The sequence below is a fragment of the Aedes albopictus genome, chromosome 1 (genome assembly GCF_035046485.1).
Source record: "Aedes albopictus strain Foshan chromosome 1, AalbF5, whole genome shotgun sequence".
Taxonomy (NCBI): domain Eukaryota; kingdom Metazoa; phylum Arthropoda; class Insecta; order Diptera; family Culicidae; genus Aedes; species Aedes albopictus.
Window position 1 is genome coordinate 100,895,373 of NC_085136.1, and position 23,138 is coordinate 100,918,510.

The following is a 23,138-nucleotide window of genomic DNA, read 5'->3' on the forward strand; positions in this document are numbered from 1 at the left end:
TTGATTTCTCAACTCTTAGAAAGCACATTCACATCTCTCCAGAAGCTTCTTCAGAGAATCTTCCAAAAGGTCTAGTCCAAGAGATTCCTCAGAGATTCCTCCAGGAGATTCATAAGAAATTCCTGGAATTTGTTCAATAATCCCTCTTGAAATTCCTTCGGGGATTCCTCTTGGAATTACTTCGGGATGCCTCAACAAAAAATTGCACAGATTCTTTCAGGAGTTCTTCAAGGATTGCTCCAAAAGTTTCTTCGGTGATCTCTCCAGTTCGCTCAGGGGTCTTCCTAATAGCTCCAGGAGGATTCAGGAATTCCTCCATGTGTTTATTAGGAATTCCTTCAGAAGTTCCCTAAGCTTTTTCAACGTGAGTTCGTTCAGGTATCCTTCCAGAAGTCCTTTTAAATATTTTTTTCAGGAGGATTCATAAAGAATCAAGTGAGAAGTCTTCAGGAATCCCTGCAGGAGGTCTTTAGAAATTAGTCTAGGAGTTCCTGCGGGGATTCCTTCTGAAGTACCATTAGAAATTCCAACACCACTTCATTCCAGGAGTTCCATCATAGATTCCTTTAGGAGTTTCCGGGATTCTTGCAGATGTTTATTCAAAGATTCCTGCTGAATTTCTTCAGGGATTCCTACAGAAGTTCATTCAGAAGTTTCTTCAGAGAATCTTATACGAAGATCCAATGATACCACCAGGACAACTCAGGGATTACCCCAGAAGATTATTGAGCGATTCCTATATAAGTGTTCCTTTCAAGATATCTTCAGGATATCCTTAGCGGATAGTTCGAGAAGTTCCTTAAGGAATTCTTCCAGAAGTTCTTCCAAGGATCGCTCCTGGGTTCTTTCAGATAGTAGATTGAGATTGAGTTTTTTTTTCAAGAAGACTCACGGATGCTTTCAGGAGTTAGATCAGAGATTTCTCCAGAAGCTCATTCAGGAAATCCTACAGGAGTTTCTTCAGGGTATCTTTTAGGAGTTCCTTCAATAACTCCCTTAGACCAAGCCCACTCATGGGCTCAATCAAGCGTTTTAACGTTAAGTAAAGCCCCGAACAAAGAAGCGAACCGCACCGGTCGCTGCTAAGTAGGGCTCGAAAGCGAAAAGTTTACGTACGGTTCGTAGCAGGGCTTAGAATATAGAGACACGCAAAGTACGGTCTCTATTCGTAGGATCATGCGCTCTCTCGCGCTTAGCTCTCTGGGTAGCGTAAAGAGGAGACGAAAGAACATGAGTATGGATTTGTTGCCAGAAATATAGTTTCTAGAGAATGATTTTTTTGTTTTGTATAGGTAGGAATTTATTTTAGTTCGCATCAAATATTTGAAATTTTCAACCCATCAATATCATAGATCGTTACACGAATAACACAACAAATTGTCTGACATAGAATTGTGATAGAGTTCTTGATTCGGCCGATTGTTTCGAAACAAATATTTGAAGAAATGTATAGTGATCCAGTGAGTTTTGCTGTTTTAACACGTACATGTTTGAGCCGGGTTTTCTACGCAGCAAGTAAAGCTTAGTTTCGCACATTTAGAAAAATGTCCAAATAAATAACTCGCGAAGTTCGTTCCGACAAGTTTCAAAATTATCGTCATCCGACGCAGATTCCGGTGAGAAGATGTGCGTATTTTCTAACCCGAAAAGAAACTATTTGATGGTAATAAGTGACCACAAGGTTTTCTTTCTTCACTTTCCGGGCTGAGATCCCCCGCTTTGAAAAAGCTGTGCCTCGCGTTTCGTTTTGTCGTGTATATTTCAAAAAGGCAAAGGAGTTTTGGTTTGATTGCTGTTTTTGAAAATGGTGGTCGTCAGTGGGTGGTTTATTAAATATAAATTTAAAAATATAAATTAAATAAACGAGACATTAGGAAGAAAGTGTGCGAAATGGGTAACTTCACCGTCCACGCATCCTTTCTCCCCTGTAAATTCGAGAAGTACCTTGCCGAAATAAAATATTCTGTACTCCAAGTATTTCGAAGAATCAACTTTGCGCGTAAATACAACGCAGTAGACCAGGCCGCTTTAATGCCATGTGTCATATCTCTGATATGCTGCAAGCATCAGTATTGACAAGAAAAATAACACGATTGCTTTCCAGGGTTATTCCGCGTATGTATGAGATTAGATAAGAGTAGTTACGATTTTTCAAAGATGCATTGACTGTATCTAACTCAACTCAGATATCATAGAAACACTACAGTTATTTCTTTTTGTAAAAACTAAATCATACCGATAAAAATCTAAAAAAATGTAGTCGAGCTGCCAAGTTTCATCAATTAAAATAGGCGGTGTGCAGGACTGCCATATTGTAGGTTCCTGGTTATAGAAAAAGCAAGGTGTTGGATGTTAAAATACAACAATTGTTGTATGAAGTGCCAAAAAGGAGAGTGGGCTCATTATGTACTTTGACAAATACGCAGTCTACTTCAAGCGCATAGAATTTGTTTCCAACAAAATATTCATATACCAGCATCCAAAAGATCGCAATATATATTAAGATTTCCGTTTGATGCTTTGTAACTAAAAGGTTGTGACTGAGTATAGAATTAGCTGATGTTAAAATACACGTTAATGAAAAAAGGTTGCGCAAACTTATCGCAGACTGTTAGAAGACAGCTTCTACTATGACCAGGATTCAAGAATTTTGACCTACGCGAAGTTGTAAAGGAGACAACTACGTAATAAATGTGTTGGAAATGCAAGGGATGTAATTATTCAATAAACCTAATTATTAAAAAAGATGCTCAAAATCTCAAATTCAGATAAATTTCTTGCGAGAAAGGCAACATGGATATCGAAGAGATGGATATTATTTTAGATAAAAATTCAACCAACTAAACATACAGTAAGCAACAAACATATAATTTAAAAAAGATTGCTTGAATTCCGGGATTAAATACAATCATACATTATTGAGAAAATGATATCTTGAAACGCACCAAAACTGGTACAAATCTCCAAGGGAATTATTTATTTGAGTTCAATTTTTACTAACAGTTTTCAGTCTTATCCAAAACCCCTTCTGTCAAAATATGAGCACAGATTATTATACTGAATAAGATTTGCAATAACCCCATAGAAATACACAAAATATTGCGATGATTTACAGAAGTGCAAAAAACCGATGGTACGGAGAGAATAGAGACCACCGGTGCGCAAAGGCGACCGATCATTATTTTACTCACATGGAAACGAACGACCGGTGCGAAAATGGGTGGATAACGAAATTAAAAATCGTTAACGACGTGCTGTTGCGTGTGTAGTATTAAGCCCACGGGTGGGCTTGGTCTTCGTATTATAATCATGCATATTTTTTGAGGGATCTTTCATGTAGTTTCTATAAGAATTCCTCAAGGATTTCCTTCTGGAATTCTTTAGAGAATACCTCCTGCAAATCCTTCCCCCTACCCGGAGAGATCCGCTGAAAATCCTTCGAGGATTCCGCCTGGAGATCCTGTGGATAGTCCTACCGGAATTCCATCGAGGATATCCCTGGGGGAATCCCTGCAGGGATTTTTCTTGTAATTTCTTCATGGGGAATGACATATCCTTTTCTAACCGGAAAATCCGCATTTATCCGTTTCTAACCGTCTCTAACCGCTGCTAACTGAGCAGCAGTTGGACACGGTTAACGACGGTTAGCAACGGATAAAAGCGGATTTTTCCGGTTAGCAAAGGAAGTGCCATTCCCCCTGAATTTCTTCGGGAATTCCTCCTAAACTTTCTTCAGGGGTTCCCCTGGACTTCCTTCGGGGATTCCTACTGGCTTTTTCCTGGAACTCTTTCGGGGATTCCTGTTGGAGTTCCTCCGGAGATTCTTCCTAGATTTTCATTCGGGGTTTCCTCCTAGACTTCCTTCGAGGATTCCTCCTGAATTTTTTTCGAGGATTCCTTTTTATATTCCGTTAAATTTCTTTGGTGGTTCCTCCTAGAAATCCTCCTCCTCCTCTTAGAAATCTTTCAGAGATTCCACCTGGATTCGTCATGGAATTCCTCCAAGGATTTATCCTGCACTTCATTTAGAGATTCCTTTTGGAATTCCTTCGGGTATTCCACCTAGACATCCTTCATGGATTCCTCCTGAAATTCTTTCGAGGCTTTCTCCTGATATTCTAACGTGGATTTCTCCTGAAATTTCTTCGGGGTTTCCTCCTGGAGTTTCTTAGGTGATTTCTCTTAGAATTCCTTCGGAGATTCTTCTTGGATTTACTTCAGTGATTACTCATGAAATTCCTTCCGAAGCTCTTCTGGAAATCCATTGAGATTTCCATCTGGAATTGCTTCAGTGATTTCTCCTAGAATTCCTTTGGGGATTCCTGAATTCCTTCGGAGATTTTTAATGGACTTCCTATGGGAATTCCTCTTGAAAACCCTTCAAGTATTCCGCTTGGAAATCCTTCGGAGATTCCTCCCAGAATTCCTTTAGGGGTTCCTCCTGGGATTCCTGCAGGGATTTCTTCTTTCATTGCTTCGCGTATTTCTCCAGGAATTGATTCAGGAATTCTTCCAGGAATCCTGTCGAATATTCCTGCTGGACCTCCTTCAGGAATTTCTCCTGGACTTCCTCCTGGAATTTCTTTAGGGCTTCCTCCTGGAATCAATTCGAAGTTTCCTCCTTAAATTCCCTCGGGGATTCCTTCTACAGTTCCTTCGGGGATTTATCCTGAAATTTCTTTGAGGATTCCTCCTGATATTCCGTCGCGGATACTTCCTGAAATTTCTACGGGAATTCCTCTTCGATTTTTTTCGGAGATTTCTTCTGGGATTCTTTCAGGGTTTTCTCATGGAATTCCTACGAGGATTCCTATTGGATATTTTTCGATGGTTCCCCCTAGAAATACTTTGAGGATTTCTTCTTAAATTCCTTCAAAAAAATGTGGAATTTCTTTGGGAAGTCCTCCTGGATTTTCTTCATCAAATCCTCCTGGGTTTTTTTTTTCGAGAATTCCTCTTAATATTCCGTCGTGGATTCCTCCTGGAATTCCTTCGAGGTTTCCTCCTGGAATTCCTCTGGTAATTCCTCTGGTAATTCCTCTTAGATTTTTTTCGGAGATTCTTCCTTTCATTCTTTCAAAAAATCCTCATGGGATCATTCCTCCCGGAATTGCTTCGGGATTTCCTTCTTGAATTTCTTCGGTGATTTCTCCTAGAATTCCTTTGGGAATTTCTCCTTGTATTCGAAGATTATTCCTGGAGTTTCTTGGATGATTACTTCTTAAGTTTCTTTGGAGATTCCTCCTCCACTTCCTATTGAGATTCGTCTTAGAATTCCTTCGGTGTTTCCTTTTTGAGGAATCCGCTTTTAATTCCTTCGAAGATTCCTCCCGGAATTCCTTCGAAGGTGACCTCTGAAATTCCTGCAGGAATTTCTCCTGCAATTTCTTCGGGGATTTTTTCTAGACTTCTTTCGCGGATTTCTCCTAAAATTCATTCGGGGATTTCTCCTGATGAATACTTCTGGAATACTTCTGGAATTCCTTCGGGATTTCCTCATGGAATTCCTTTGGTGATTTCTCTTCCATTTCTTCGGTGATTCTTGCTGAAATTCCATCGGTAGTCCTCCTAGAATTCCCACAGGATTTCCTCCTGGAATTCCTTCAGTGATTCTTCCTAGAATTCTTTCGAGAATTTCTCCTGGAATTCTGTCGAAGATTTTCTTGGAATTCCTTCGGGGATTCCTCCTAGAGTAATTTCGGGGATTCCTTTTAGAATTCCTTCAGAGTTTCTTTTGAGGGGTTCTTCCTTTGAGGATTCTTCCTAAAATTCTTTCAAAGATTTCTCCTGATATTTTGTCGGGAATTCTTTCTGGGTTTCCTTCGGCATTCCATTCTGAAATTCCTATGGTGATTCCTCTTGGAATTTCTTCGGACAGTCCTTCTAGAATTCCTTCGGCGGACATTCCTCCTAGTATTATTCCTCCGGGAATTCCACTTAGAATTCCTCCAGGGATTCGTCTTACAATTCCTCCGGGATTGTTCCTAGAATTCCTTAGAAGTTTTCTGCATGGGGAATGACATATTCTTTTCTAACCGGAAAATCCGCATTTATCCGTTTCTAACCGTCTCTAACCGCTGCTAACTGAGCAGCAGTTGGACACGGTTAACGACGGTTAGCAACGGATAAAAGCGGATTTTTCCGGTTAGCAAAGGAAGTGCCATTCCCCCTGGTTTTCTGCTGGAATACTTTATGGGGTTCCTCCTGAAATTCTTTCGAGCATTCCTCATGGAATTCTTCCGGAAATTCCTCCTAGTATTTTCTCTGGGATTTCTGCTGGAGTTCCTTCGGAGATTTCTTCTTGATATTTTTCGTTGATTCCTGCTTGAAATCCTTCGGAGATTCCTTCTTGAATTCCGTAGGGGATTCATCCTGGAATTCCTTTGGAAATTCCTGCTGTAATTCTCTTGGGATTGCTGCTTGAATTCATTTGGGGAATCCTCCTGGATTTTTTTTTTCGAAGATTCGTCCTAGATTTCCTCCTGAAGTTCCTCTAAAACTTCTGAGAAAACCAAGGATGGGAACACTCACTTGCAAAGAGTTACACTCACTTTCTCAGCTCAGAAGTGTGCAATCAAAAAATGATGTATGGACGACTTTTGTGTTGTGGTTTTGTCTAGACAAAACTAGGGACAAGACACTGTGAAATCCGGAGCAACTCTGAGCAATCCTGAGTAACTCTTTTTGTTCGAATCCATTCGGAAACGTCTCTACGAAGTGGAAAATCGGGCAAGACTGCTCGATTTTTCACTGGTATCAGGCAACACTTCAGGAAAACCAGAGTGATCCAGAGCAATCCTGAGGAATTCTGAGCAACACTTCGATAACAGAGTTACTCTCGCTGTATCTGTCCTGCCCCTAGAGACAAAACCACAAGACAAAAGTCGTCCATACATCGTTTTTTGATTGCACGCTTCAGAGCTGAGAAAATAGCAAGTGAATGTAACTCTTTGCAAGTGAGTGTTTCCATCCCTGGAGAAAACATGTTGCAAGTTTCCCGGTTAGGGCAGAGCAAACTACCGAGAGCGAACGACTAAAACTCAAACACCAGAGGGCCAATGCACCAACGAACAATCCAAAACTCACAAAGCTCAATTTTAATACATATATTTGCGCCTTGCATGCGGCTTCCTTCCCTATCCTTCTCTCCTTTCCTGTCTAAATCAGACATTTTCTTACTAGCTAACATATCCTTAACCTAGCAGTTAACTTTTCTGGGGCGTCCCCCATATCTGCTCCGGGTCGGCCATCGCACACACCAACAAATCTCTGGTCATCGCCGGACCAACAATCGGACTGCTCCCGAGCTGCCGCGCAGCTGATGCGTCGCTGCTGGTCGTCACGATCGTGGCGCTCCGACGAGCTATTTCTCCAGCACCGAATCGTGTTCGCTATGCCAGGCTGCGCTGTCCGACCTGGAGAGGGAATGCCTCGAGCCGTCCTGGGATTCGATCGCGGCAACGATCGATGCGACCTCTTGATATTCGCGAACCGATCGGGAATCCTCCTAATCTCGCTTGGAACCGCCCGACTTCCTCCGATGTTGAGCCGAGGGAGTCTTCCGACGAACTGTCTAGATCAGGCGACAAGCGGCTAAATCTGTCAAAGAATCGTAAACAAAGAGAGCCCTATGGCACCCGTGGGTTAGCCTTATGCTGGTGCTTGCCATAGTTTGGTTACTCACCCTTTCCGGGGCTCTTTGTAGCTCGAATTTGCTTCCGGCTTGGCCACAGTGATCCGATCCGGGCTTATCAGCTCTACTTGCGGTTGAAATGCGCTTCCGGCCGAGAGAAACTTGCGCGGCCAGCGACTGCTGCTTGCAATCAGGCAATTTGGCCCTGAAATTGCTTGGGTATATGAGGAACAATCTACGGGCATCTCATGATTAGCTCACTCACCTCTTCTGAATCTTGCTCCTCGCCCTGTCTTCCGGACACCAGCAGTTTACTTCCGCTACCGCGACTCGCAGATTAGCCCTACGAATTTTCCGGTTCTGTCCCGCTGGAATCACGATTGGCCGTTCCGTGAGGCTTTTCGGTGGCGTGCCTTTTATGTCTGCGCACGGCCTGGGTGCGAGAAAACAAAATGGAGGCCTTCCTGCGAACGATGCCAAATGCACTAGATTAACAATCATGCATTTATGCTTGACGCAATTATGGTTCGACGGAATAATGAGTGTCGGGCCTACCTTGATGCAAATCCGCTGCGAACACCGCGGAAACTTTGACGGCAAACCTCTCGCGTTTTCACACTCGTTTTATAATTTTTCCCCGCGTGCGTCGGGATAACTTTTCTGCCGAGATGGCGACGTTGGTGATGCAGACAGTAATGAATGCGGTGGATGCTCGCCAGTGCCTTCGTTGCCGTTGATTGTTGGTGTGTTGGTGTGCGCCAAATTGCGGCGACGCTTTCGCTAAGGGGTTCGTCCCGTTTCGCCGATGACAGACTGACCGAATGGGTGCGCATAGCAGTTTAATCTTGGGCTAAGGTTATTATACTTTTGTGAGCTTTACTTAATTTTGTTACATGTAGCGGTAAACAAAACTAAACGTAACACAACTCTACCGTAGCGGAAGAATTTTTCATAAATCGATGATCAAGCGATTTATGAAAAATTCACAAAATCTTACTCATCCTCCTAGGATGATGGTCAGAGACAAGTCGGTCAGCCTAACTCTTGAGCAGACCTCAAGTTACATTGTTTCCTCAACTAAAACCAAACTCATACGCAAGCCTTGGTCGCTTGCCAAATCTTCTCTAACCTCCAAACTGCATAATCTTAATGCTAAACTAAACTTCACGCCAGCTGCGCCTGGCAAAATCTTCGACCTCTCAAATCGTCTCTGACCAATGTCCTTGTCCAGCTTCCACGAATCCTACGGCAAAACATTCAAATCGGATTCTAGCCTATTGTATTGACTAAAATAGGCTTAATCGCACACAAAACATTAAGAAGCTATATTTACAGACTATCTACAAGGACAAAATTGGTTTGTTTTGGTTTGTGCATGTTATGAGAAAAGAAACATTTACTAATCTAAATCGTCATGAGCCCGGGAAATAGGGTTTTACCGCGCCCCTGGTCGCGTTACTTTTGGGATGAAGATTTCATGACGACCCCCAGATCTTTAACCCTTGTCCACGCATTCGAATTGATTGAAAACACTTGAGGGTTTGTGTGCACCATCCAGTCGTGGATGTGCTTGGATTGCCGAGATCGTATTTTGTTCCTTCGTAGTGGTGCCACTCATAGCTCTGTGTAGTGAGGATGGTCTAATTCTTGATGATGGGCCCGATTTGTCTCGATCGGCTAACGGCATGACCATTTGGTGTGTTTCGGTGTGAGGGTTCCTCGGGGTGTTGTTGCGCTTCACTCGTTGTCTGGATCGTTTGGTATCTGGAGCCTCCCTACTCACGACGGTTTTCAGGGTCCCAGTCTCCCTCGCCCGCTGTAGGCTGTTGGTTGCTGCGCATCTTCGTCCTGGTATTTGGAGCCTCCCTACTCACTGCTGTTTTCAGGGTCCCAATCTCCCTCGCCCGCCGTAGGCTGCCTGCTACGTCCTTCTGCTCTCTCAATGCCCTCCAGTTGCTGTCTCACTGCGCCTGATAGTGGCCGTAAGCTTCGACTCCGCGCCGAACCGATGTTTGGTCGTCGATCTCCGGGTCTCCACGCCTCCTATCAGAGAATACATCTGGTGCGTTGACGAGATCCCTGTGTCCCGTTTCCAGAATCACAGGGTTGCCATTTCTCTCGATTGGCGAACGGCTCACGGTACACCTCCTGGAGCGATGGAAGTGTTTAGGTACCGCATGTTGATCGCTCTTTGTAGTCTGTCGATTCGCTGGGTTGTTCGTAGTGGTGTTTGGAGCCTCCCTACTCACTGCTGTTTTCAGGGTCCCAATCTCCCTCGCCCGCTGTAGGCTGATGACTGCTGTGCTCTCTGTACTGGTATCTGGAGCCTCCCTACTCACTACTGTTTTCAGGGTCCCAGTCTCCCTCGCCCGCTGTAGGCTGATGACTGCTGTGCTCTCTGTACTGGTATCTGGAGCCTCCCTACTCACTACTGTTTTCAGGGTCCCAGTCTCCCTTGCCCGCTGTAGGCTGACGGTTGCGGCGCTCTTTGACATGGTATCTGGAGCCTCCCTACTCACTGCTGTTTTCAGGGTCCCAGTCTCCCTTGCCTTCAGTAGGCTGTTGATTCGTCCTGGTGTTTGGCGTGTCTTCGTCCTGGTATTTGGAGCCTCCCTACTCACGATGGTTTTCAGGGTTCCCATTTCCCGCGCCCGTCGTAGGCTTCTTGCTACATCCTCCTGCTCTCCCAAAGCTCTCCAGTTGCTGTCTCCCTGCGCCTGATAGTGGCCGTAAGCTTCAACTCCGCGCCGAACCGATGTTTGGTCGTCGATCTCCGGGTCTCCACTCCTCCTATCAGAGAATACATCTGGTGCCTTGACGAGATACCTGCGTTCCGTTCCCAGAATCACAGGGTGCCATTTCTCCCGCTTGGCGAACGGCTCACGGTACACCTCCTGGCGCGATGGAAGTGTTTGGGTACCGCATGTTGATTCTCCACTTGCTACTGTTCGGCCTTCTGACGGATCGGGTGATGGAATCGCAAATCGTTCATTGCTTCCGACGAAGATCGTGGTCTACACAAAGCAGGCTGATTTGTCGAGGTGGAGAGGTAGTCGTAAAGAAGTTATTGCTCATCACACCTGACTTTCTACCATTTTCCCGCTTGTTACGTGTTTTTGGAGCGTGGTACTCATGGTTGACAGGCATTGCCTGCGGACATAGCTTTAACATAGTGGAACCTCGTACGGATGTACGGAAATCCTTGCTGTCGACTCACAATCGGTGTTGCTGTGGTGGAGCAGTGTTGCGACGGCTTCTCACCCTCAGCTCTCGTCGTCACATCTCCCAGTGATTGGTGTTTCTGCTTGCTTGGCTGCTTCGTGGTTGACAGGCACCGCCTGTGTACATAGCTTGAACAGCCCGGAATCTCGCTGCTGGGAACGAAGATTCCAGTAGATGTAGTCGTCAAATCGGTGTAACGGAAGTGCAGAATCCGGTTGAAACTTCTCCGCCTTCCTGTTCGCTGTAATAATGCCCAATTGTGGTGTTTTCTTCAGCGTTCGCTTCTTCGTTGACAGGCACCGCCTGTTTGCATAGCTTGCGCATGTTCGTTTAGTCCGCCTTGATGTCCTTCGCGTGGAACCTTCCCTTCTTGCCGCTCAGAACATCCTCTAGCACGTACAGGTTCGTCCCGATGATCTCCTTGACGATGGCCGGAACGAATTTCGGCTCTAGCTTGCTGTTGATTTGGTCCGCCTTCGAGGAGAGTACGAACGATCGCCACCAAACCAAGTCTCCGACTTTAAACGCTACTGATCTTGTGCGAAGATTGTATCGCTGCTTCGCCCGCTGGTGGCTGTTCTTAATCCGCTGGATGATAAGCTTTTGGATTCGACGAATCGCAGATAGTCGCAGGTCCTGTGCTATCTTCGGATCTTCTGGCGTGTTGAGTTCCTGCTGCGTGTACAGATCCGTGTGCAACAACAGGTTCCGTCCGAAGTTGGCTTCGTGTGGACTGACGCCCGTCGCCTCGTGCCGAGCAGCGTTTATCGCCGCCGTGATCGCCGGTAGCTTTTCGTCCCACTCTCTATGATCGCCGTCCAACAATGCTCGGATGCAGGTTACTACGACGCGGTTCACGCGTTCGGCGTTATTGACCTGCGGACAGTAGAACGCTGTCTTCATGTGGCCGATTTTGTGCTTTGCCAGCCAGGATTTGAAGACCATCGATTCGAACTGCTTCCCGTTATCGGACAGTATCAGCCGTGGCCGAGAGAACTTCAGGCAAACTTCTTCTTCCAGGAACTCCACCATCTTCTGCGAATCTGCTGCGCGCATCGGCTTGACAATTACGTATTTGCTGACCCAGTCGACTACTACCAACAGCACTGTGTTTCCTCGCTTGGAACGTGTGAGCGGACCGACAAAGTCTACCGATATCATCTCCCAAGGAGTCTTCGCCGGCTTCGGGTTTCCCATTTGCGGCATCATTCTTTTCCCCGGTGCCTTGCACGCTTTGCAGGTCGCACAGTTCATAACGTAATCGTGAATCTCCTGTTGCATCTGTGGCCAGTAGTAGTGGGCTTGTAGCTTGTGCCAGGTCTTGTAGCGACCAAGATGCGCTGCTGCTGGTTCGTCGTGGAATCTCCGGATTAGCTGGAATCTCTCTTCTTTCGGAACGACTTGCTTCCACTTGTGGTAAACTGCTCCCACTTCGTCCTTGCAACGGCAGTTCTTGAATAGCGTGTCGTTTGGCGCCATCCACAAATTACGTAACGCTATAGGGGGAGGGGGGGAGTATGGCCGAGTGTTACGGCCCATACAAAAATTTTCGTGTTTTCATACAAAAAAGCGTTACGGAGGGGGGAGGGGGGGTTGAAAAATGACGATTTTAGCGTTACGTAATAAATGGATGCTGCCTTTGCTATGCGGAAGTCCGGGAACTTATCTCCTTCGCTCTTTACTCTGTCCACCAGCTTCCTGTACCACGGATCCAGGACTTGGTCTACCGTGAAGACTGCTTCAGCTACTGTTCTTGAGAGCGCATCTGGAACAACGTTGATCGAACCCTTCCTGTAGCGGATCTCGAAGTCGAACGCGTTTAGACGCAACAGCCACCGGCTCATCAAAGCCGTCGGGTTCTTCATCGACTTCAGGTAGCTGAGTGCTGCATGATCACAGTGGACAATGAACCGGATTCCTTCTACGTAGCCTCTAAACTTCTCGATCGCTCGGATCACTGCGAGACACTCCCGCTCCGTGACCGAGTACTTTCTCTCCGACGCTGACAACTTCTGCGAGAAGTAGCTGATGGGATGTTCCTCGCCGTTGATCTCCTGCGTTAGCACTGCTCCGATTGCCGTGTCGCTGGCATCGCACGCTATGGCGAACGGTTTGCTGTAGTCCGGCATCGCTAGTACCGGTGCCGAAACCAAAGCGGCTTTCAGCTTCAGTTTACGATTCTTTGACAGATTTAGCCGCTTGTCGCCTGATCTAGACAGTTCGTCGGAAGACTCCCTCGGCTCAACATCGGAGGAAGTCGGGCGGTTCCAAGCGAGATTAGGAGGATTCCCGATCGGTTCGCGAATATCAAGAGGTCGCATCGATCGTTGCCGCGATCGAATCCCAGGACGGCTCGAGGCATTCCCTCTCCAGGTCGGACAGCGCAGCCTGGCATAGCGAACACGATTCGGTGCTGGAGAAATAGCTCGTCGGAGCGCCACGAACGTGACGACCAGCAGCGACGCATCAGCTGCGCGGCAGCTCGGGAGCAGTCCGATTGTTGGTCCGGCGATGACCAGAGATTTGTTGGTGTGTGCGATGGCCGACCCGGAGCAGATATGGGGGACGCCCCAGAAAAGTTAAGTGCTAGGTTAAGGATATGTTAGCTAGTAAGAAAAGGTCTGATTTAGACAGGAAAGGAGAGAAGGATAGGGAAGGAAGCCGCATGTAAGGCGCAAATATATGTATTAAAATTGAGCTTTGTGAGTTTTGGATTGTTCGTTGGTGCATTGGCCCTCTGGTGTTTGAGTTTTAGTCATTCGCTCTCGGTAGTTTGCTCTGCCCTAACCGGGAAACTTGCAACTCAGTCGGTAGAGCATGAGACTCTTAATCTCAGGGTCGTGGGTTCGTGCCCCACGTTGGGCGCCAGTGTTGCAAGTTTCCCGGTTAGGGCAGAGCAAACTACCGAGAGCGAACGACTAAAACTCAAACACCAGAGGGCCAATGCACCAACGAACAATCCAAAACTCACAAAGCTCAATTTTAATACATATATTTGCGCCTTGCATGCGGCTTCCTTCCCTATCCTTCTCTCCTTTCCTGTCTAAATCAGACATTTTCTTACTAGCTAACATATCCTTAACCTAGCAGCTAACTTTTCTGGGGCGTCCCCCATATCTGCTCCGGGTCGGCCATCGCACACACCAACAAATCTCTGGTCATCGCCGGACCAACAATCGGACTGCTCCCGAGCTGCCGCGCAGCTGATGCGTCGCTGCTGGTCGTCACGATCGTGGCGCTCCGACGAGCTATTTCTCCAGCACCGAATCGTGTTCGCTATGCCAGGCTGCGCTGTCCGACCTGGAGAGGGAATGCCTCGAGCCGTCCTGGGATTCGATCGCGGCAACGATCGATGCGACCTCTTGATATTCGCGAACCGATCGGGAATCCTCCTAATCTCGCTTGGAACCGCCCGACTTCCTCCGATGTTGAGCCGAGGGAGTCTTCCGACGAACTGTCTAGATCAGGCGACAAGCGGCTAAATCTGTCAAAGAATCGTAAACAAAAAGAGCCCTATGGCACCCGTGGGTTAGCCTTATGCTGGTGCTTGCCATAGTTTGGTTACTCACCCTTTCCGGGGCTCTTTGTAGCTCGAATTTGCTTCCGGCTTGGCCACAGTGATCCGATCCGGGCTTATCAGCTCTACTTGCGGTTGAAATGCGCTTCCGGCCGAGAGAAACTTGCGCGGCCAGCGACTGCTGCTTGCAATCAGGCAATTTGGCCCTGAAATTGCTTGGGTATATGAGGAACAATCTACGGGCATCTCATGATTAGCTCACTCACCTCTTCTGAATCTTGCTCCTCGCCCTGTCTTCCGGACACCAGCAGTTTACTTCCGCTACCGCGACTCGCAGATTAGCCCTACGAATTTTCCGGTTCTGTCCCGCTGGAATCACGATTGGCCGTTCCGTGAGGCTTTTCGGTGGCGTGCCTTTTATGTCTGCGCACGGCCTGGGTGCGAGAAAACAAAATGGAGGCCTTCCTGCGAACGATGCCAAATGCACTAGATTAACAATCATGCATTTATGCTTGACGCAATTATGGTTCGACGGAATAATGAGTGTCGGGCCTACCTTGATGCAAATCCGCTGCGAACACCGCGGAAACTTTGACGGCAAACCTCTCGCGTTTTCACACTCGTTTTATAATTTTTCCCCGCGTGCGTCGGGATAACTTTTCTGCCGAGATGGCGACGTTGGTGATGCAGACAGTAATGAATGCGGTGGATGCTCGCCAGTGCCTTCGTTGCCGTTGATTGTTGGTGTGTTGGTGTGCGCCAAATTGCGGCGACGCTTTCGCTAAGGGGTTCGTCCCGTTTCGCCGATGACAGACTGACCGAATGGGTGCGCATAGCAGTTTAATCTTGGGCTAAGGTTATTATACTTTTGTGAGCTTTACTTAATTTTGTTACATGTAGCGATAAACAAAACTAAACGTAACAAACAAAAGAAAAGCTGTAGAAAATTCAATATTCAATTGCCCTTCATTTGCAATGGAGTAATGCAGCGTTCATTACACTAAGGATACCGGTAATGTCTCAATATTCCTTTCCAATTATAAATATTTGTTATCCTCGACCTCGAAACAGCCGCGAGTACTTCAGCTTCCCAAACTAATATAGTGTTTAAGAAACATCACAGAATACAAATATGGCTTCCAAAATGGCCGACTTGGTCTTCCAATCACGTTTTCGAGTGCACCAATCTTAAAAATTCGCAAACAAATGCGCTAGATTGAGAAAAGCTACCTTTTTTGCAAGTGAGCAAAACCACGATAAACAAGTGCGGCTTGGTTCGATGCTTTGTTCGTAAAATTTGTACCTCTAAAGTTTGTATGCAAAATTGCAATGGGATTTTTTGATGTTTCACCTTAAGGCAGTTAAAAATTTGAAAAATGCAAACAACGTAAAAACAAAAATGTACAAATCATTTCGGCTCATTTATGATCATCACAACAAACATTTTAGCTGTCCAGGAGTGGAACAAAAATAACTCTAGAGTCTTGAGCAAACTTTAGTTTAATAAACTGTTATTCAACTGGTTCTGTTTCTTGGGATTTGGCGGCCAAGCAATAGGTCTAATCACGCAGTGACGGATCCGAACAGAATTAAAAAAAGGTGTTCATTTTAACGTAATAGTTTATGTCATTAATGGTCATGAAAAAGCTCAGACTACAAATTCTAGATCCTAATGACAACTTCTTCACTTTGCCAATGTTGAAATTAAGGTCAAATTTTGGTCACGCCGATTCACGTCGCCGCCGAAAGCTGCCACCGGCGTGACGCCGATGACGCCGCCGCCGCCGGTCAAAATTGGCCCTTACGCTGCCGCCGATCAAAATATAGTCGGCGCACAGGTCTACAGCCAACCTATTTTGGAGTTTAGAACTTCAGGTTTACACTCGTCCTGAAGTTTACCTCTTAACAGTGACATTAGTTATCCTCACAATAAACTGTAACATTACACATCCAACTGTAATATGTAATCCCCCTGGTATTTCATGAGTCATTCTAAGATAGTTTTGAGATATACTAAATCAACCAAACTACTTCGAAGACCATAGCTTCAGGTCTACACTTGTGATAATAACTTTTGCCAGTACGTTAACCCTCGAGCAGTCGCGTCTTTGGCCACCCTCAGTGACACCACGCTCACGCTGTGTACACACGCGCGCTTTTTGCATGGTGCATGTACTTAGTACATTAAGGTGGGGCTAATTTTAAAAAATGTCTCCGGGATATGATTTCCCATGTGGAAAGTGATCCACTAGTCGAAATAAGTGAGCTGTACAAAAATGAGCGATTTTGGTTGACATTTAGGGGTGGCGCAAAGGGTTTAAGTAAAATTTTTACTAGAACAAACCTCAAAAAAAATTCAAAATTAATTTTTAAACATAACATTTCTACACTAAATCGGTGATTTTAGAACCCAATTGGGCCAAATTTGTGCTCAAAATTGCGATATCTCCAATGGTTTCCAAGAAATTTGAAAAAAATATCATTATTGGGAATCTAACCCAAAAAATACCGAAATACGACATATTTTTTCAAATATCTCGGGAACCAGTAGAGATATTGCAATTTTGAGCACAAATTTGGTCCAAATGGGTTCTTAAATCACCGATTTAGTCTAGAAATGTTATGTTTGAAAATTAATTTTGAATTTTTTTTTTTGAGGTTTGTTCTAGAAAAAAATTTACTTAAACCCTTTGCGCCACCCCTAAATGTCAACCGAAATCGCTCATTTTTGTACAGCTCACTTATTTCGACTAGTGGATCACTTTCCACATGGGAAACCATATCCCGGAGACATTTTTTAAAATTAGCCCCACCCTATTAGTACAGGGGATAGACAAAATGATCGGGACAGGCAAAATTTTCACTTTCCAAAAAATGTTCAACTAGCTGTAACTTTTCGAAAAGTGCATCAAATATTCTCAAATTTTTACTGTAAGTTCTTCAACTAGTTATGCATCAGTGGACAAAATTTGGAAAAGATCGGACAATTCTTCTCAAAGTTATAAAGATTTTTGGAAAAGATAAAATTATCCGATAGCCAACTTTGAGCTGTTATATCTCCGGATTCAATGAACCGATTGCAATGAAATTTTGACCATTCATGACTTATATAATGAACTCTGGAAAACATTTGACTGAACTTGAAATTTTTAACAAGCGAAAAAGTTATAGCGATTTTATTTTTTTCACGATTTTTTAGTAAATTGGTCTATTTTAAATATGCATCCCATTACTTTTTCAATTTATTGGCGGCTATGTTGTTACTTTCCTTCAAAACGCATTTATATATAAGTCAATTAGAGGGAAACTTAATGAACTATAATTTGCATCTTGAATTTTGTAACGATGTTGATGTTTTGGATAATTTGGTGTTTTATTAGAAAAATAATCTAATCGTTATAATTTTCTTCCGTGTTAAGAATATTAAGTTAAGTCAATGGTTTTTCATAGCTCATTATATAAGTCTTAAATGGTCAAAATTTCATTGCATTCGGTTCATTGAATCCGGAGATATAACAGCTCAAAGTTGGCTATCGGATAATTTTACCTTTTTCAAAAATCTTTATTACTTCGTGAAGAATTGTTCGATCTTTTCCAAATTTTGTCCACTGATACACAACTAGTTAAAGAACTTACAGTAAAAATTTGAGAATATTTGATGCACTTTTCGAAAAGTTACAGCTAATTGAACATTTTTTGAAAAGTAAAAATTTTGCCTGTCCCGATCATTTTGTCTATCCCCTGTACATCCACTGTATTTACCAAAGTAGTTCGTGGAACAATAAGCGTTGTTATATATTTTTAGGATATTATGGGTCATACTTACTGTTATGGAGCTTAGTTGATAAAAAATAACCACTGTAACATAAGGTGATTTCGTTTTAGATAGTAACGTTACACAACCAAATACGATCCATGAACCTCTTAACTCTCAAAGCTTATTTCATGATAGATTTGTGATAGTCTAGGTCATCCAATTTTACATGGATTACACAACTTTATTTCTACATAATTAATCAATATTTAATGTTCTTCACAGACTCGTAGGCATTGTTCTGTACCTTTGAAACATGGAAACATTCGTTGTAGTCATTATTTGTGCTGTACAAAGTTATGGTACCTAGTCTAACCCACCCAGATCCGACTTCTGTGTAACTCAGAGCCATTCCAAAATACCTTTGAGATACTTCCGGATTACTAAAGTTCCCAACAAGAACTTCCAGCTAATGTGGAAATATGACGAAGCCGCATCTCGAGCACAAATCTGAAGGCAAATGTGAAACACAGCCGAGGATAAGAACTGCAGCCACGAATCGAGAGTTGTAGTGAAGATATGTTGAATTAGTTTTATTATAATTGTTATTAACGTTTAAAAAATAATGAAATAGTTTCAATCATTACAGTTGATAATATTGTCTTACTCTATATGATGATGATGATGATGATGATGATGATGATGGTTTCCATTCATTGTAGCACGGTACTAAGCCCGATAGCAGTGGGCTGTCCATCCAATGTGATTTGACCAAGCAAAACATTATAATTATACAACCAAGATCATACAATTATATATAGTGCAAGCACTTCACATTGGAGGATGCCCCAATGAATGTGAAAAAGTAGAAGCTGTCATTCTCCACATAAAAGTTATAATAAGAAGTTGGCATCTCCACTCTTCCCAACCATTATGTTTCGACTGACAGCTCTTATTTCCCTCCACTCCCAAAAAATAGTTGTTTTATACCAAATGCTTTAAAATATCTTGAATTAAAATACAAAAATATAAAAATTGTTGTTTACTAAGAAAATAATTGTATTTTCCCTATACAAAGATTTACCCATACTTTCTGGGACACCCTATATTTCTGCTGTGAACAACTCTTATTCAAAAGGATTTAGAGCAACCCGGAACCCGAAAGAAACAATTTGGTTTGAACTCGAAAACTTCAAAACGCTTTCTTGTTCCACTCTAACATTTGCTCTACATCTCACTCTTGTTAAGACAATATTTCAGAACTTTGGCTACTTTCATACAAAGGTATTTGGGATGTGCATTTGAATGGATATTAATGGACATTTTCCTGGTAAAAACGCAAATGGCAAGGAAATAGTCTATAGGGAACAAAAAACTTGTCTGATTTGCCTGACTACCAATTAGTAAATAAGGGTTTGTAGTCCGCTGTTATAAGATACAATAAAAAAGAACTCTCTCACCAAGTTTTCAGTAGTAAACTCCGTCCAATATCTTGTAAGAATGGCTGCTAGTAAACCTCCATAGGTCCGTCAGTTCTCCTCAGTTCGCAGTCAGTTCACCTATGACACTTGTGACGAGCTTTTGAAACAAGCTACCAATTCCAAATAATCTTCAAGAAAACGTTCGTGCTCCCGAGGTACCACTTCACCTTCCTCTTCGTATTTTGTATTATTTTCAATTAATTTAAGAACTTCAGGAATTCACGGGGATTCAAGAAAAAATATTCAAGTTAAAAATGACAGGACTAGCGCAGCTTGAGAAAAATACGTCCGCTGGATGCAAAGCTTACTTCGATCCGAATATTGTCTTACTCTATATAGCCAAAACCAGAGCTGCGAAATATCAGTCATGTCAGTTGATTACTGATTTTGCACCACCGTCACTATCACTGCAGGCCGATCAATATCAAAACGATAGTGACTGGCAACGACTTGATATTGACCCGCACTCCAGAGCACTATCATAGCAACTGAACTGATATTTTGGCGATTTTATCCAAAACTCAAAATGTTTAATGACCAACATACAAAACTTGTTATTCTGTATCACATATTCAAATTTCATCACTTTAAGTGTTTATTTTGATTTTTAAACGAATTTTGAAGATGGCCTATCAGTGATATCTACCCGCCATCGCAATCAGTCCAGTTGTGATGGGAAAAGAAAAGTGACGGTGACTCAACAGAGCACACGCTGATTTGGATCGCAGTCAGCCTATCAAAATCGGCGGTTTACCTACCATTGATAGTGACAGAGAGCAACTCTGGCCAAAACAGATACTTCAATTGCTGTAGATGCTAGACTTCAAATATCAAATATGTTTATTGTACATTCAGAAGGTTTACTGGGCATGATAAGTTACATATCATAGCTTTGTATAATAAAAGAAGTTACTGCTACACTCGTAGACTTTAGGATCTTAACTCAAGAACACTTTGGATGAGCTAGGATATTCCGACTGTTCTGATACTGTCTATTGAACTTTCAGAAGACTTACTGGGCATGATTTAGGGTGTCATTGGGTATTATCGGTTCTCTTCGTCATGGAAGGTTTTTAACGGCCAAATTGCCTTAAACTTGGTCAAATTATACGCTTGGTTTGGAAAAATTTGAGGCCAAGTTTGAGTTCAACAGGTTTCTTAAAACCCCCCTTGGCGAAGAGAACAAAATGGGCGAAAATACGTAAGTTCGCCTATTACAAATTGTAGCTTTTTTATATTGAAAGAAGATACCGTTACACTCGTAGACTTTGGGACCTGAACTGAAAAACAGTTTGGATGACCTAGGATATCCAGAAAATATATTTTGCATCATATTGTTCCCTTTCTATGCTGTTGAGCACCAAAACCATAGAAATACGTAGAAAAACTCTATAAAAACGTTGGAAAAATTCAGGCTTTAAAGGTTTAACACGAATTCGAGGGATATCTGGAGGAATTGATACAGGATTTTCAGAATGAATCCCTGTATAAGTTTTTGGACAAGTTCTGGCAGGAATTTTAAATGGGATCCTTAGCAAATCCTGAACAACTATCTGGTAGACTTCCTAAAGAAATAACTGTATGAATTTGTGAATGAAACTCAGGGAGAGTTTTGAAGAATTTATGAAAGAATCTTTGAAATAATTAGTTAGGGTAAACAGTCCCCTAAAGTTCTGCTCTAATCTTCGCCATTTGATACATAAAAAAATGGAATTTGTATGAAGGGGGCGAAGACTAGAGCAGTAGCGAAGTCTAGTGCTTTTACCCTACGTTTGTAAATTATTATGAACATTTTGTCAGTTTATTTTGTATGTTATACTGTGAGCAATCCCTGTAGAAATTTGTGAAGGAATCCCTGGAAAAATCTTCAAAGGGTTGCCTAAACGAACCTCTAGAAGAATTTCTGAAGTAATCCCTTATACAATTTAGGAGCTCATGGACATCCACATAGTTCCTGGAAAAAATCTCAATGGAATTTCTAAAGGAACCCTTCTGAAATAATCCATGGAACAAGGAGCATTCTTCATGAAATCCTTGGATGGAACAAATTTATGAAGGTATTCCAAAAAGAATTTCCTTTTCTCTAAGACACGGACACCGTCTTCATCCAGAGGCTGTACAGACTGAACGAAACTTGACTAGACAACGGGCAGGATACACTTTTTGAAGAAATCTCTAGGGAAATTTCTGAAGGTATGCCTAGGAGAATTTCTGAAGAAATCCTTCGAAGAATTCCTAAAAGAGGCTGCGGAAAAAAATCCTTGGAGAAATTTTTGAAGGAATTCCAAACTTTTGATCTGAAGGAATCTATGAAAGCATTTCTGAAGATATTGTAGGATAATTTCCTGAAAGAATTCTCGGATTTTTTAAAGAATTTGTGGAGAATTTTCTGAGGAAACCCGTCATGGAAGCTTTTCTAGAGGTGTTCTTGGAAAATGTTTTGAAGTATCCTCCAGCTAGAGGCAATCCGTAAGCAAATTCTACAGCGATTTTTGGAAAAATCCATGGCAAATGTTCTGATAAAACTTTCGAAAGGAATCCGTTTAAGACGTTCTGAAAGGAATTTTCTAAAAATTTACTAAAAGAATCCATGGAGCAATTAGGAAGGCATCCAAGGTAGGTTTTATAAAGAAGTTCTTTAATTAATTCTAAGTCAATCCCCAAAACTCTAAAGAAGTCTCTAAAGATAATTTTGAAAAAAAAAAAATCCCTGATAAACTATCAGAAGAAATCCAAACGGGAATTCTTAAAAAATCTGATTTTTTTTTTTTTTTTTGAGGAAATCTCCTGTAAAATTTCATTAGGAACTTCAGGAGGCACTTTCGAATGCATATCTGAAAAACCCCTGGGAAATTCTTGAAGAAACCCAGCAGAAACTTTTGAAACAACATCCTAATGAAATACCTGAAGCAATTGCTCGGGAAAGCCTTAAGCAGAATTCCTATAAACGTGTATTAAGTAATCTTGAGAAAATTTCTAAAGAAATCCTTTTATAAAATTGTTTAATAAGTCTGTGGAAGATTTTCTAAACAAATTCGTGGAGAAATTTTCGGAGTTATTCTGAATTTCTGATTTTTTACATGAAATGATAAAACCATTTCTGAAAGTAGTTCTGAAGTAATTTGTGAACATATTTCTTAAAGAATACTTGAAAAAACGCTTAGATAAGCTTCTGTAAAGATTCTAAAACTTTAAGATATATTTCTAACTTAATCATATTATGGCTTTATCGGTCTTTTTCTACTTAGAGTATAAGAGAGTAGAGATCAAAGTGGATAATGATATCATAGATATGATAGTATTCGCTTGCGAACAAGTTTGAAAATTTTATAGAAGGTGAAATTCGGCAAGTAGCCATGTATTGAACGAAACCTAGAAAAGTAAACCTCTTTGAAGAAAATTCTAAAGGAATTGTTATTAAGGAATCAGAGAAATTGCCTGAAGTTACAGGAATCCATGGAGTGATGTGTGAAGATATCCATAAATTGTTCAAATGCATCCTTTGAAAAATAAATGAATTGATTTCTGAAA

General features: G+C 42.7%; 1 protein-coding gene and 1 long non-coding RNA gene across 6 annotated transcripts in view; one reads left to right on the plus strand and one right to left on the minus strand.

Moving 5' to 3' along the window:
* The window catches only part of LOC115260031 (glutamate receptor ionotropic, kainate 2-like), an 882,928-nt gene that overhangs the window by 703,237 nt on the left and 156,553 nt on the right, over positions 1–23,138 (plus strand). The window lies entirely within an intron of this gene.
* Positions 13,686–15,286, minus strand: LOC109417036 (uncharacterized). Of its 2 annotated transcripts, XR_003893177.2 has the most exons (4): positions 14,929–15,286; positions 14,639–14,837; positions 14,425–14,578; positions 13,686–14,368 (listed from the first exon to the last, which is right to left on the minus strand). It is a non-coding gene; the product is annotated as an uncharacterized LOC109417036 (long non-coding RNA). The 2 variants fall into 2 exon arrangements; XR_009996124.1 differs by having other exon boundaries at positions 13,686–14,578; positions 14,929–15,280.